Genomic DNA, 14682 nt, shown 5'->3' on the forward strand with positions numbered 1-14682 from the left:
GGACATGATGCAGGCGTTCCAGGAGCCTCCCACATGGCCTGCGCCGCAGGGACCTGGGCTGGGGGCACTGAGTGAGGCCTCCGTGAGATGCTTATGGAGCCAGGACATCTCCCACCTGCTGGAACCTCCTCGCCCTGAATTTGAGATTTCCCCTGAATTATCTTGTCAGAGAAAAACAAATTGTCCCAATCCTGAATCCAGGCCCACCCATCCCCCTATGTATCCATCCACCCACTCATCCGTCCATCCCTCCATCCATCTATCTGCCCACCCATCCGTCCATCCCTCCATCCATCTGTCCACCCATCCGTCCATCCCTCCATCCATCTGTCCACCCATCCATCCATCCCTCCATCCCTCCGTCCATCCTCTCTGGGGCCTATTTTTAGCTCTTGGTTCAGCATGGATATCACCATGGTAACCTGGCCAGTCTGAATTTCGGAAGGATCAATGTTGGTCTCTTTGGGGATGGAGAGGCCCAGAGGTCACCCCTCCATCCACATCTGAAGGCTTCGGGCCCTGAGCGGGTCAGGGGGTCTCAGGGGCTGGGCAGAGGGTGAGTGTTGGTGCCCTGTGCCACCCGCGTGTGGCTCTTGTGCCAGAAAGTGTCAGTTTCTGGGCTGACTCAAAGCCGAGGGGTGTTGGTCAGTTGAGATCCTAGCAGGAAGCAGGTGGTGCCGAGGAGTTACCTCAGAACAGGGTTGGGGCAGCCCCAGTGGGGCCCCAGGGAGCTGCCCTTGGACAGGGATGGGCAGGTCACTTGGTGAGCTGGCGCCCTGAAGGGAGCGTCCCGTCCCGGAGCCGTTGCCTTACAGGGATGTGGGCACGCCCAGCCCGCCTCCCACCTTCTCTTCTCCTGCCGTCCTCCCACGGCGGAAGGCAGCAGCCCTGGGGTCAGGCCAGTGGGCAGGCTGGGCCGCCCTGGTCTCCGTGCTGCTGGGTGTCTGGGGTGTGTGTGAGACTATCGAGGGGCAGCAGGGACAGGATGGCATCTGCCAGCTCTGTTGCCCAAGCTGGAGTGCAGTGGTGCGATCTCGGCTCACTGCAACCTCCGCCTCCCGGTTTCAAGCAATTCTCCTGTCTCTGCCTCCCGAGTAGCTGGAATTACAGGCACACACCACCATGCCTGGCTAATTTTTGCATTTTTAGTAGAGACGGGGTTTCACAATGTTGGCCAGGCTGGTGTCGCACTCCTGACCTCAGGTGATCCACCTGCCTCGGCCTCCCAAAGTGTTGGGATTACAGGCGTGAGCCACCCGCACCCAGCATTCTTTTTTTTTTTTTTTTTTTTTTTGAGACAGAGTCTTGCTCTGTCACCCGGGCTGGAGTGCAGTGGCCGGATCTCAGCTCACTGCAACCTCCGCCTCCCGGGTTCAAGTGATTCTCCTGCCTCAGCCTCCCAAGCAGTTGGGATTATAGGCGCCTGCCACCACACCTGGCTAACTTTTGTATTTTTAGTAGAGACAGGGTTTCACTGTATTGGCCAGGCGGGTCCTGGCCTCAAGCAATCCACTCTCCTCGGCCTGCCAAAGTGCTGGGATCAGGCCAGGCGCGGTGGCTCACGCCTGTAATCCCAGCACTTTGGGAGGCCGAGACGGGCGGATCACGAGGTCAGGAGATCGAGACCATCCTGGTTAACACGGTGAAACCCCGTCTCTACTAAAAAATACAAAAAACTGGCCGGGCGCGGTGGCTCACGCCTGTAATCCCAGCACTTTGGGAGGCCGAGGCAGGCGGATCACAAGGTCAGGAGATCGAGACCACGGTGAAACCCCGTCTCTACTAAAAATACAAAAAATTAGCCGGGCGTGGTTGTGGGCGCCTGTAGTCCCAGCTACTCGGGAGGCTGAGGCAGGAGAATGGCGTGAACCCGGGAGGCGGAGCTTGCAGTGAGCCGAGATCGCGCCACTGCACTCCAGCCTGGGCGACAGAGTGAGACTCCGTCTCAAAAAAAAAAAAAAAAAAAAAACTAGCTGGGCAAGGTGGCGGGCGCCTGTAGTTCCAGCTACTGGGGAGGCTGAGGCAGGAGAATGGCGTGAACCCGAGAGGCGGAGCTTGCAGTGAGCTGAGATCCGGCCACTGCACTCCAGCCTGGGAGACAGAGCAAGACTCCGTCTCAAAAAAAAAAAAAAAGTGTTGGGATTACAGGCGTGAGCCCCTGCGCCCGGCCCCAACGTGGATTCTGACGCTCTGCGGTAAGGATGCTGGGCGCTGCTCCCATGCTCAGGAGACAGGGCTCCCGGGAACCTCACTGTGCTGCCGGCAAGTCCAAGCACCCCCCACCCCAGCTGAGCTCCCGGCTGGCAGCCAGTGCCAGGGCCACCATGTGCGTGCACCACCTCCAGCAGCTCCTGCTTTCTGGGGGCCGCAGCCCTTCCTGCACCCTCATGAGAGGCCTGAGCCAAAGCCCGAGCCACACAGCAAGTCCTCGTGCAGATTCCTGGCCCAGGTCGTGGCCCAGGCTAACCCGTGGTTGCTGTTTGAAGCCACTCAGTTTGGGGGTGATGAGGCGTAGAGCAGGAGTAACATGCATCTTCTTTCCCAGGGATCCTGTAAGGACTGAATGAGGGATGCAGAGCCCGGCTTGACAGATAGCTGTCAATTTCACAAGCAGAGTCCACGTCTCCTCATTCTCAGGGACTGCCAGTCACAGCTGCATCCTTTTATGCTGATCTCCCCCACCCTGTCCTGCTGGACACCGGCTGCCCGGGCCTCACAGGCTGCAGACTCAGGGCCAATCCCTGCCCACCCATTCGCAGAGTGGGACGGGGGCTCTGACTGGGGTCGGGGGTGCAGCTGGAGGGAGTGGGAAGAGCAGCAGCTCGGCGTCTAGGCTGTTCTTTCTCCCGCTGCCGAGGCGAGCACAGGCAGGAAGTTGTGACTAAGTGCTTGTAATTGGTGCGGGGGCTGTGGCAGGGCTGTCAGACAGGAGCACCGCCAGCCCCTGGCACAGCAGGGCCGTGGGCGAAAGCTGTCTTCCTTGCCACCTCACACCTCACCTGTCCCTGCACTGGGGCCCCACCCCCATCGGAGCCCACCCAGGACCCCTGTCCAGCAGGTGCCTCCCTGCCCCCACCCCACCAAGACCCACCACAGCCCAGGAGTACTGAGTATTCCAGTACTCACTGAGCTAAGTTCCCACAACAGCCCCACCTGGCTGACTGGTGAGTGCATGCGTCACTGAAGGGACAGCCGACCTCAGAGAAACCCTAGGTGCACTGTGGGGAGGCAGGGCAGGGTGGCGAGCTGGGCCTGGTCCCTGGGTTCCCAGGACTCAGCCTGGAGCCCCCAGGTCCTGGCTGAGCACATGTACGTGTGTTTGTTAGATGTGTGTGTGTGCACATAGGCATGTATGTGTGCATGGATGCATGGGTGCATACATGTGCACAGGTGTACATGTGTTGCTCTGTGTGTGCATAGGCGTGTGCGTGTGTGTGTGCATGCATGTGCATGGGTGTATAGTGCATACGTGTGCACAGGTGTATACATGTTGCTCTGTGTGTGCATATAGGTGTGTGCGTGTGTGTGCATGCATGTGCTTGGGTGTATGGTGCATACGTGTGCACAGGTGTACACATGTTGCTCTGTGTGTGCATATAGGTGTGTGAGTGCATGTGCATGCATGTGCATGGGTGTATGGTGCATACGTGTGCACAGGTGTAGATGTGCTGCTCTGTGCATGTGGGAGAGGCTGGAGTGGGGGTTTTTGTCCTCACTGCTTTACTGAAACCTCTTTAGGAGCCCCCGCTGCACTGGGACTTGGCCACACTGCCAGCCCTCCCCATCCCAGGCAGTCAGCATCCAGACCCCACATAGAGCATGTGACGTGCAAGGTCTGGGTGCTCCCTTACTCCACGGGGACAGTACGTTACCATCCCACTGTGCAGGGAAGCCCTGGGGGATTCTGGGAGGCACTGGGGGTGGGAGGGAAGCCCTGAGGGATTCTGGGAAGCACTGGGGGTGGGAGGGAAGCCCTGGGGGATTCTGGGAAGCAGTGGGGGCAGGAGGGAAGCCCTGGGGGATTCTGGGAAGCCCTGGGGGTGGGAGGGAAGCCCTGGGGGCTGGAGGCCAAGGCTGGAAGGGACTGTTCTCTCATCCCGTGGGTGAAAGCCAGGGCCTCAGGTTGGGCACACAGGGCCTTCCTCGGACAGCCACAGCCCAAAAAGTTTCCATTTCACAGCCACAGGTGGAACCCCATGCCCGCTGGGACCCCCGATTCTGGGCACACACCCAGTTCACGTCCTTCCTGCAGACACACAGATACACGTCCGTGTCCACACAAAAGTCCAGACAGACTTATGGGCCAACAGACACACAGGAGCGGGTCCGGTGGGGAGCAGGGGCTGCTGGTGGCCCAGGGTGAGGATATTGCGGCCGTAGAGTCGGGCCTTGGCGGCCAGGTTGGTGGGGACGTGCTGCCAGGGAGACCGTGAAGGCTCTGGAGGCCCTGGGTGCTGACTGGTGCCTGACATTGACCACGGCAGACGTGCTGCCTTATCTAGAAGGCCCTTCTCTTATAAGGCTGGAGAGGCAGCCCTTGGGCTCCCGTTGGCTGCACAGACGCCTATGAGGGGGTTCGGGTGGTGGGGTTCACTCCCCAGTGTCTGGGGGGACTGAGGCCTGCTGGGGCGGTGTGGATGGTGGAGTAATGTGAGCCGTCCTGCCCAGGCCCCACCCCAGCCGCCGCGCCTCACCCGACTTGAGCAATGTCAGCAGGTGGACGTTGGTGTGCTGGATCAGAAGTTACGTGCGTCCTCCCAGGACTCCTGGGCGCGCACGTTCTCTGGCAAGCAGGTGCGGGTGAGGGCCTGGACCACGTCCCTGTCTGCTGCATCCTCTGCCGGGGGTCGGTTCCTGCTGGGCGGCACAGGCTGGGAGTGCAGCCGGAGGGCTCTGTGGGGGGTCTGTTAGCCACACCCGCCCTACCAGAGGCCCAGGCAGGTTCTAGCAGGTGGACACCAGCTCTGCCATCACCACCATTAAATACAAGCAGAGGCCCACATTCAGGTGCCCTCCCAGGCCCAGCCTCAGGCCCTCGTCAGCCTTGCCTGCCGCCTTGGCCAGGGCAGACCTCACCTCAGCAGGAGAGACGGTGCTCTGGGCGAGTGCCTGCTAGGCCCCAGGGCTCTGGGATTCCGCTGCTGGCACCACCCACGGCCCCTGTAGGCTGCTCTTCAGTGGCCAACGGGAGTGGCTGGGATGTGTGGGCCTTCTGTGGGAAGGGCCCTTGGGAGTGCCTGTCTCCCTCCCAGAAACCTCAAAGCCGCGGTGGGGCGGCCGTTGTACATTCTACCACAGTCCTCACCTCCCAGGCAGAAACCTCCATCCATCTTCACGTAGCCGCTGCCCGGCCTGGGCTGGCGTGAGGGGGTCCTGCAGCCAGTGGTGGGTCTGGAGCCCCAGGCAGCCCCTACCATCAGGCCTCATCCTGTTTTGCCTTCCCCTTCCCCTGCCTCCAGGGAGGAGAGCAAAACAGCCCGGGCGCCTGAGGTCGGGTCCCCACGCTCACCACCAGGTCACCTCCACCGGCCGTGCCCAGAAAGCTCGTCTCTGGAACCGTCTGTGCCACAAAGCCCTAGAGCAGGTGGTGGCCGAGGCAGGGGCAGGGCCAGAGTGGGGAGGGATGGGATTGGACTAACCTGGGTCAGAAGGCTCGGTGGCGGGGCGCCGGGGGAGGATCTGTGACGCCTCCGGGGCCGATCCCCTAGCCCTGGGTGTCAGCTCTGCTCCAGGAGGGGCAGAAAACAGACCCGCCTGCCAGGATGAGGTAAGAATTATTTATTATTTATTTATTTAGACACAGAGTCTCACTCTGTCACACAGGCTGCAGTGCAGTGGCATGATCTCGGCTCATGTCAACGTCCACCTCCTGGGCTTAAACGATTCTCTTGTCTCAGCCAAAGTAGCTGGGATTGGCTGGACACGGTGGCTCACGCCTGTAATCCCAGCACTTTAGGAGGCCGAGGCGGGTGCATCACAAGGTCAGGAGTTTGACAGCATCCTGGCCAACATGGTGAAACCCCGTCTCTACTAAAAATACAAAAATTAGCTGGGCGTGGTGGTGGGCGCCTGTAATCCCAGCTACTTGGGAGGCTGAGGCAGGACAATCCTTGAACCGTGAGCTGAGATCGCGCCACTGCACTCCAGCCTGGGTGACAAGAGTGGGACTCTGTCTCAAAAAAAAAAAAAAAAAAAATGTAGCTGGGATTATGGGCACACACCACCACACCCGGCTAATTTTTTTGCATTTTTAGTAGAGACGGGGTTTCACTGTATTGTCCAGGCTGGTCTCGAACTCCTGACCTCAGGTGATCCACCCGCCTTGGCCTCCCAAAGTGCTGGGATTACAGGCGGGAGCCACGACACCCGGCCGAAGGTGAAAATTATTAAATCACAAGGGACACCAGGCCTGAAGAATCCTGCACCAAGAGAACCAATTAGGCCTCATAAGTAACCTCAATGTTGTTTAACGATTTGTAAACATAATTGAAACTTTACTTGAGCTAGAAGAATAGGACTTAGGCTTAACGCATCAGAAGCAGCCAGTACGTGTATACAGTGGTGTTGGGAACAGAGACCCTAAGCCTGTCATAAACAGGCCTTAAAGAAATGGCCATAGCCGGGCGCGGTGGCTCAAGCCTGTAATCCCAGCACTTTGGGAGGCCGAGACGGGCGGATCACGAGGTCAGGAGATCGAGACCATCCTGGCTAACACGGTGAAACCCCGTCTCTACTAAAAATACAAAAACTTAGTCGGGTGAGGTGGCAGGCGCCTGTAGTCCCAGCTACTCGGGAGGCTGAGGCAGGAGAATGGCGTGAACCCGGGAGGCGGAGCTTGCAGTGAGCTGAGATCCGGCCACTGCACTCCAGCCTGGGCGACAGAGCGAGACTCCGTCTCAAAAAAAAAAAAAAAAAAAAGAAATGGCCATAAACAGCATTTCTGCAGCAATGTGACATGCTCGTGGTGACTGTCATGCACACTGATGAAAGTTGTTGGTTTACTGGAGCAGGTCAAGGAACACCGGGCCTCACCCGGAGCAGAAAACTGCTCAAACCACAAACGACAGCAGGCGTGGCCTGGGCTTAACAACATATTTTTGCTGCAGATAATCGGCCAGAGCCTGTTTCTCTGTTCCTCGCTGAGAATGCTTTGTGTCCCATAAGGAATGCTTTTAGCTAATCTATAATCTATAGAAGCAATGTTTATCAGTGGCTTTCTGTCAATAAATGTGTGGGTCAAGCTCTGTTCAGGGCTCTCAGCTCTGAAGGCTGCTGGCCCCCTGATCCCCACTTTATACGATATTCCTGTGTCTTTGTCTTAATTCCTCTAGTGCCGCTGGGTTAGGGTCTCCGCGACAGAGCTGGTCTCGGCACAGGGGGCCCTTGCTGTTTGTGGGGACGGGTTCCAGGACCCCAGTGGATCATACAATCCGTGGATGCTCAAGTCCCTGACAGAAACTGTGCCATTTTTGCACGTAACTGTCTCTGTGTGTCCCGTCACATTCAGATCGGAGGTGCTCATGGCCAGCGGGACACCCGCACGGCACTTTAGGACGGATATGCAGCAAATTCAAATTTTGCTTTTTGACACTTTCTGGAATTTTTTCCCAAAAGTTTCAATCTGTTGGTTGACTCCACACATGGGGAACCCACAAACTCAGAGGGTCAATTGGAACCGCGTGGCCTCCAAGGGAACCAAGCAACGCAGCCACTGCCACCTTTGCCAGCCAAGTGTTGTCTTAGCTCTGCCCTGTCCATCCTGGCTCCCTCTGCAGTCGCTCAGTGACATCCGGGACCACTGCTGGTTTGGAGCTGCCTGGGTCATTAATTGCTATTTGCTAAACAAACACTTTAAAAATTATTGTGGGCCGGGCGCAGTGGCTCATGCCTGTAATCCCAGCACTTTGGGAGGCCAAGGCAGGCGGATCACCTGAGATCAGGAGTTTGAGACCAGCCTGGCCAACATGGTGAAACCCTGTCTCTAAAAAAAAAAAAAAGCCGGGCGCGGTGGCTCACGCCTGTAATCCCAGCACTTTGGGAGGCCGAGGTGGGCGGATCACGAGGTCAGGAGATCGAGACCGTCCTGGCTAACACGGTGAAACTCCGTCTCTACTAACAATACAAAAAACTAGCCGGACCAGGTGGCGGCGCCTATAGTCCCAGCTACTCGGGAGGCTGAGGCAGGAGAATGGCGTAAACCTGGGAGGCGAAGCTTGCAGTGAGCCGAGATGGCGCCACTGCACTCCAGCCTGGGCAACACAGCGAGACTCCATCTCAAAAAAAAAAAGTTATTGTGCCTCACTTTACTCATTAACACAATGTGACCCCTCCTAGGACAATTAAGCAGAGCAACCCAGAGCCCGGGACACCCAGAGCCAGGCCAAAGTGCAGGTGTTATGTTAGCAACGCTTGAGTGTCTTTGATTTCTAAAAGATAACACTGGTTTCCTGTTAGGAAAATGCTGCTGACTCAGGGTGGCGTGGGCGTCAGAGATGGGTCCACCTTCTCGGTGTCCTCAGGACAGACGCAGGTTTGCCTCTGCCATCCTAGAACCATGATTTTTATATAATTTTTATTTTTTTATTTTTTATTTTTTTGAGATGGAGTCTCGCTGTGTTGCCCAGGCTGGAGTGCAGTGGCCGGATCTCAGCTCACTGCAAGCTCCGCCTCCTGGGTTTTTACGCCATTCTCCTGCCTCAGCCTCCCGAGTAGCTGGGACTACAGGCGCCCGCCACCTCGCCCGGCTAGTTTTTTGTATTTTTAGTAGAGACGGGGTTTCACCGTGTTAGCCAGGGTGGTCTCGATCTCCTGACCTCGTGATCCGCCCGTCTCGGCCTCCCAAAGTGCTGGGATTACAGGCTTGAGCCACCGCGCCCGGCCTTATATAATTTTTAAATGTATGTGTTCCAAGTGGTGATTCCAGTAAGAGCCTCACGTGGGGCACAGCGACATGAAGATTGGAGCACGGGGCACACCGGTCTTCTCGGTCCGTCCCTCACTAACACCCGGGTCGTGTGTGTTCCCAGCCATGCCTTGTTAGGCGACACTGCGGACACGAAGCTCCGTATTCCGCACGGTGCTGCCTGCAGTCAACGTCCTGAAGACTTGCCCGTCAGGGTACAGGGAGCGGCCTCGTTGTTGTTTTCTTGCTGGGGGAACGGAGTCTCGCTCTGTCGCCCAGGCTGGAGTGCAGTGGCCCGATCTCAGCTCACTGCAAGCTCCGCCTCCCGGGTTTACACCATTCTCCTGCGTCAGCCTCCTGAGTAGCTGGGACTACAGGCGCCTGCCACCTTGCCCGGCTAGTTTTTATATTTTTAGTAGAGACGGGGTTTCTCCACGTTGGCCAGGGTGGTCTCAAACTCCTGACCTCACGTGATCCACCCGCCTCGGCCTCCCAAAGTGCTGGGATTACAAGCGTGAGCCACCGTGCCTGGTCACGTTTATTTTATTATTAATTTATACATTTATTTAAAACAGAGATGCGGCCGAGCGCAGTGACTCATGCCCGTAATCCCAGCACTCTGGGAGGCCAAGAGGGGCAGATCACGAGGTCAGGAGATCGAGACCATCCTGGCTAACATGGTGAAACCCCGTCTCTACTAAAAATACAAAAAAAAAAAAAAAAAACTAGCCGGGCAAGGTGGCAGGTACCTATAGTCCCAGCTACTCGGGAGGCTGAGGCAGGAGAATGGCGTGAACCCGGGAGGCGGAGCTTGCAGTGAGCCGAGATTGAGCCACCGCACTCCAGCCTGGGCGACAGAGCGAGACTCCGTCTCATAAATAAATAAATAAATAAATAAATAAATAAATAAATAAAACCAGCCTGGCCAATATGGTGAAACCCCATGTCTACTAAAAATACAAAAACTAGCCAGGTGGGCCGGGCGCGGTGGCTCACGCCTGTAATCCCAGCACTTTGGGAGGCCGAGGTGGGCGGATCACAAGGTCAGGAGATCGAGACCACGGTGAAACCCCGTCTCTACTAAAAATACAAAAAATTAGCCGGGCGCGGTTGTGGGCGCCTGTAGTCCCAGCTACTTGGGAGGCTGAGGCAGGAGAATGGCGTGAACCCGGGAGGCGGAGCTTGCAGTGAGCCGAGATCGCGCCACTGCACTCCAGCCTGGGCGACAGAGAGAGACTCCGTCTCAAAAAAAAAAAAAAAAAAAAAAAAAAAAACTAGCCAGGTTTGGTGGCTCATGCCTGTTTTTCCAGCTACTTGGGAGGTGGAGGCAGGAGAATTGCTTGAACCCGGGAGGTGGAGGTATCAGTGAGCCGAGATCACACCACCGCAGTCCAACCTGGGTGACAGAGTGAGACTCTGTTTCAAAAAAAAAAAAAAAAAATGGGAAAGTGCTGGGATTAAAGACGTGAGCCAGTGGATCCAACCCATGGGTTTTTTGGGTTTTTTTTAGCAATTATCCTCCAGATGGACCTTGGTGGTTCACACTCTTTTCCTCTTATACATGTGTTAGTTTATTATCTTTTTTATGTTATCTCCTTTATTTGCCTTTGAAATCTTTATTGTCACTTTGGTTAAACAGATAACGAAATATTGTTTCACAATGACATATGATCCTATTGAGTTTTCACATCTTTTGATATCTTTGACCACTTCCCAAAATCAAAATCAAATTCTAAATTAAATCTTCTGACCTCAAACTGACTTTGAAGTTTTCTAGAGGGTCCCTGGAAAATCTCAAACCTCAAATCTTTGACCGTTTCAAAGGATTTGTTTTACCACCTTGTTAAAAGAGAGATGTTAAACTAATTCGGTTTATTTTGTAGAACATTGTGAAAGAAGAACCACTTCACCTTCCCTACATTGTATTTATATAGTTAAAATGTTGCTCTTTCAGCAATTATATAAATTTCCTAAACATTTGTCAATGCCCTTGTTATCTGATCTGTTCTATGTTACTGTTCGTGATTTCAGTTGTTATTTAAAACATCGTATGTCACAAAAACCACCAGAATTTGTTGTGTGTTGTTTTTATAATGAACTCTCATCAGATCTTTCATTATTTTCAGGTTTGCTTGTTTTGTTTTGTTTTTTTGAGACGGAGTCTCGCTCTGTCGCCCAGGCTGGAGTACAGTGGCCGGATCTCAGCTCACTGCAAGCTCCGCCTCCTGGGTTCACGCCATTTTCCTGCCTCAGGCTCCCGAGTAGCTGGGACTACAGGTGCCCACCACCATGCTAATTTTTGTATTTTTAGTAGATATGGGGTTTCACTGTGCTAGCCAGGCTGGTCTTGAACTCCTGACCTTAGGTGATCCACCTGCCTTGGCCTCTCAAAGTGCTGGGATTACAAGCGTGAGTCACCACACCTGGCCCATAATTTCTTTTTTTTTATTTTTATGTATTTGTTTATTTTGAGACAGAGACTTACTCTGTTGCCCAGGCTGGAGTACAGTGGCACGATTTCAGCTCACTGCAACCTACACTTCCTGGGTTCAAACAATTCTCCTGCCTCAGCTTCCTGAGTAGATGGGACTACAGGTGTCTGTCACCACATCTGGCTAAATTTTGCATTTTTAGTAGAGATGGGGTTTCACCATGTTGCCCAGGCTGGTTTCAAATTCCCGACTTCAAGTGATCTGCTCACCTCGGCCTCCCAAAGTGCTGGGATTACAGGCGTGAGCCACTGCACCCAGCCTCTTTTTATTTATTTATTTTTTTTTTTTATTTTTTTTTTTTTGAGACGGAGTCTCGCTCTGTCACCCGGGCTGGAGTGCAGTGGCCGGATCTCAGCTCACTGCAAGCTCCGCCTCCCGGGTTTACGCCATTCTCCTGCCTCAGCCTCCCGAATAGCTGGGACTACAGGCGCCCGCCACCTCGCCCGGCTAGTTTTTTGTATTTTTTTTAGTAGAGACGGGGTTTCACCGTGTTAGCCAGGATGGTCTCGATCTCCTGACCTCGTGATCCGCCCGCCTCGGCCTCCCAGAGTGCTGGGATTACAGGCTTGAGCCACCGCGCCCGGCCTATTTTTTTATTTTTTAATACTGCTCCTTGCGGAGCAGGGCTACTGGCCAGAATACCCCTAAACCATCATTTCTTTTTTCTTTTTTCTTTTTTTTTTGGGGGGGATGGAGTTTTGCTCTTGTTGCACAGGCTGGAGTGCAGTGGCACAATCTCGGCTCACTGCAACCTCCACCTTCCAGGTTCAAGCGATTCTCCTGCCTCAGCCTCCTGAGTAGCTGGGATTAGAAGCATCTGTCACCATGCCTGGCTAATTTTTTGTATTTTGAATAGAGACTGGGTTTCACCATGTTGGCCAGGCTGGTCTTGAACTCCTGACCTCAGGATATAAGGATATTAATTCTAGTGTGAGACTCCACCCTCATAACCTGATCACCTCCCGAAGGCCTCATCTCCAGACGCCATAAAGCTGAGGACCGGAGCGTCCATGCATGGATTTTGGAGAAGCACAAGCATTCCATCCATAGCACGGGCTCTGCCTTGATACTGGGAGTCAATCCTTCCACATCCTACAGGCTACAGGCAAGTCGCAAACCCACACAGAGGGACACAGACTCTCTCCCCCATGGAGGAGTGTCAAGGTTCCCTACAGGTGCACGGCTGGGACGGGTGATGTGGCTGTGGTCACCCTCGCTCACCCAAAGGCCCAGCATCAGAGACCAGACAGCACAAGAATGTCCGGACCATGGACTGTAGCTCAGCACCCAACACGAACAGCTCTAGTCTCATGGAACCGCAAAGAAAATCAGAGACGGGGCTGGGCACGGTGGCTCACGCCTGGAATCTCAGCACTTTGGGAGGCTAAGGCAGGTGGATCACCTGAGGTCGGGAGTTCAAGACCAGCCTGACCAAGATGGTAAAACCCCATCTCTACCAAAAATACAAAAATTAGCCAGGCATGGTGGCCGGCGCCTGTAATCCCAGCTGCTTGGGAGGCCGAGGTAGAGAAGCGCTTGAAGCCGGGAGGCGGAGGTTGCGGTGAGCCGAGATTGCACCACTGCACTCCAGCCTGGATGATGGAGGAAGACTCCATCTCAAAAAAAAAAAAAAAAGAAAGGAAAAAAGAAAATCAGGGAGGGGGAGATACGAACGGAAAAAAAACAATCAGGGAGGGGGGAGTTACAAACAGAAAAAACAATCAGGGAGGGGGGAGTTACAAACAGAAAAAACAATCAGGGAGGGGGGAGTTACAAACAGAAAAAACAATCAGGGAGGGGGGAGTTACAAACAGAAAAAACAATCAGGGAGGGGGGAGTTACAAAAGGTAAAGGGTCATGGGGGCCCCAGGGGCTAGTGACTGTGTCTTGACTTGGGTAATAGCTCACCCTAATAACTCCTTAAACTGTGTGTGTGTGTGTGTGTGTGTGTGTGTGTGTGTGTGTACATATATATATATATATATTTTTTTTTGAGACAGAGTCTCGCTCTGTCACCTAGGGTGGAGTGCAGTGGCCTGATCTCAGCTCACGGCAAGCTCCGCCTCCTGGGTTCACGCCATTCTCCTGCCTCAGCCTCCCGAGTGGTGGCTGGGACTACAGGCGCCCGTCACCTCGCCTGGTTGTTTTTGTATTTTTAGTGGAGACTGGGTTTAACTGTGTTAGCCGGGATGGTCTCAATCTCCTGACCTCGTGCTCCACGCGCCTTGGCCTCCCAAAGTGCTGGGGTTACAGGTATGAGCCACTGTGCCCAACCAACTGTACTTATATTTTTATGGAAGCTTTATTGAGACAATTCACACACCGTAAAATCCATCCCTTTAGTGTGTACAGTTGAATGTTTTTAGAACATTCAGAATTGCACAGTCATCACCACTATTTAATTCCAGATTTTTAATTTAAAAATTTTCATTTCATTCATTTCATGTTTCTTCATGTTATAGCATGTGTCAGCATGTCACTCTTCTTTATGGCTAATGCTCCACTGCGTGAAGAGACACATTTTATTTATCTGTCCCTCTGTGGGCATCTGGGCTCTTTCCACATTTTGGCTATATTAAATTGTCCTGCTACAAACACCAGTGTTGTTTCTGTGTAAATGTACGTAGCTATGTGTTGGGGTGATGAGACCCAACACAGGTCGTGGGGGTGACAAAGTCCGGCAGACTCAAAGGATTGAGCAAAACTTTGAGACAGAAAAAGGCGGGACACCAGGGGACCATCGCTATCACGGAGGCGGTGACGGCCCAAGCTGTGGGAGGCCACGGTATTTTCTGGTAATCCAACAAAGAAACAGGTGGTGAGAACGTGGAGATCAAAAGAGCACGCTGCATTAAGCACATGACTTACAGCTGAGACGGTTTAGCATTTATATGGAGCAGGTTCTGCTACTTGAGATAACGGGAACAGGAGCCTAGGAGGGCTAGAAGCAAGGAGCCAGCAAGTCTAGACACATTCCAGAGGGCTTTATGCAAGCCTTGCCTCAGTTTCCCTCCCAACACCTATCTGTCTTACTTGTTGGTATATATGTTGTATTTTCACCACTAAAATGCATAAGAAAAAGGACACGGATGGCTTACGTGTGCTGGTGTGTAGCATTCTCTAAGCTCTGACATCACAGAGCTGAACAGCACAGCTGTGCACACACGGCCCTGGCTGTGAGGTGGCACGTCCACACATGAGGGAAAAACACTGCCGGGACATCTCAGGGCACTCTCAGGAAATGAGGAACCTGCTGAAGAAGTTTCTAGCCTTGGGGGAGGTCAAGAC

This window comes from Macaca fascicularis, chromosome 20, assembly GCF_037993035.2.
Source record: "Macaca fascicularis isolate 582-1 chromosome 20, T2T-MFA8v1.1".
In the NCBI taxonomy this organism is placed as follows: Eukaryota; Metazoa; Chordata; class Mammalia; order Primates; family Cercopithecidae; genus Macaca; species Macaca fascicularis.